We start from the raw sequence: 1,997 nt of genomic DNA on the forward strand, positions 1-1,997 counted from the left end.
CGCGAAACCCAAGGGAAAAGGCTAGGTGGCAAATGGTAAAACCAAGGTTGGGCATTGCTGGAGGAGTTTTATTCAAGGCGGACTGTCAAGGGGTTCCCATTATAACCCAACCGCGTAAGGAACGCAAAATCCGGGAACATAACACCGATATGACGGAAACTAGGGGCGGCAAGAGTGGAACAAAACACTAGGCGAGAGGCCGAGCCTTCCACCCTTTACCAAGTATATAGATGCATTAAGATAACAAGATAATATAATGATATCCCAACAAGTAAATAAATGTTCCAACGAGGAACGACCTCCAATCTTCACCTGCAACTAGCAACGCTATAAGAGGGGCTGAGCAAAGCGGTAACATAGCCAATCAACGGTTTGCTAGGACAATGGTGAGTTAGAGGTTTGACATGGCAATTTGGGAGGCTTGCAAGCAAATGGTAGGCATCGTAGCAATGGCATAGCAAAAGAGCGAGCAAACTGGCACATGCTGAAATATAACTCAAGTAGGCATGTTTACGTGCTCAGTGCACTCACTATGGTGCAAGTCAGGGCAAGACAAGCATACAACTAACAATAAGGCACAAAATGCAATCTAGACATGGAAAGAACAATAGCATAGCATGCACGGATCAACTACAACATCACCGGCAAAATTGCAAACAAGTTGACAATCTGCCCAGATTCACAAAGTAGAAAAAGTAGAGCTCGATTGACTCAAGCTAGGGTGCTCCATAATTGCAAACAAAGACATGGATGGATAGAGCACTACAAGATTAACAAAAGATCCTTACTGATCATCCTCAAAAGAGGTACAGATCACTAGGAAACAACATGAACATATGGCATCATGAGATAAACAGCTCCAGGACTTAGCGAAATCACTAAGTCCCTGAAAATAGAGTTACTAAGTGCACCACTTTGCAAGCTTGCACTAGACACCACACACATCCTAAAAATACATGGGTTGCACCTTTGGAAAGATGACAAAACCCTTAACAAAACACAAGTAGAGCATCAGGGCATAGCATGCACACATTAATCATGGCAAAAATGACAAAAGTGCTAAACAGAGTAGCAGATCTGACAATTATCTCAAGTAGCCCTCTTCTAGCAGCATTTCGGGAATCAAGATGAGCTCAAATGAAAATGATGCAATGGAATGAAATGATGTACTCTCTGAGATGAACATTTTGATATGCTATATGCATGAATCGGAGCTACGGATGCAAAGGTACGGAGCCGTGAACATGAGCACTTGAACTAAAATTATCAGGGACTTAGACGAAATTTTACCCTCCAGATCTAGGGTTTCGGCGGGCACACGAACCGAGGTTCGCCGGTGATGGGCAGGGCGGCGGCCGGAGGGGGAGATGGCCGGGGCAGCCTCCACGGCGCGGGGCGGCGGCGAGACGGCAGCCGCGGCGCCGGGCGGCGCCCGCGGGCTGGCGGCGGCGGAGGGCGCGGCGATGGTGGCGGCGGTCGGAGGAGCTGCGGCGCGCGGCGCCGGCGTGGAGAGGCGGCGGCGGCTCATCGGCAGGGAGGTGGCTCGGCCGCGGAGAGAGGAGGCGGGCAGTGCAACGAGGCGGTCGGGCGGCGCGGGGAACGGGCCGCGCGGGGGCCTGGTTCGGGCTCGCCCGGGCCGCGGCGGTTGAGGCAATGTGGGCGCGGGGACCGACCAATGACGAGGCAACACGTGGCGGCGGAGCTGAATTCGGACGTGTCCGTCGGTTCAGATCTTGTCCGGCGGCGCGCGAGGGGATTTTTAGGGTTTCGGAGGTAGGAGGAGATCCGAAAATCGGGGGGTGTTTAAATAGGCATAGAGGGAGCTAGTAGAGTCCAAATGAGGTGCGGTTTTCGGCCACGCGATCGTGATCGAACGATCTAGATGATGGAGCAGAGTTTGGTGGGTTTTGTGCCAAATTGGAGGGGTGTTGGGCTGCAACACACACGAGGCCTTTTCGGTCCCTCGGTTAACCGTTGGAGTATCAAACGAAGTCCAA

This window comes from Triticum dicoccoides, chromosome 4A (assembly GCF_002162155.2).
Source record: "Triticum dicoccoides isolate Atlit2015 ecotype Zavitan chromosome 4A, WEW_v2.0, whole genome shotgun sequence".
Classification (NCBI taxonomy): domain Eukaryota; kingdom Viridiplantae; phylum Streptophyta; class Magnoliopsida; order Poales; family Poaceae; genus Triticum; species Triticum dicoccoides.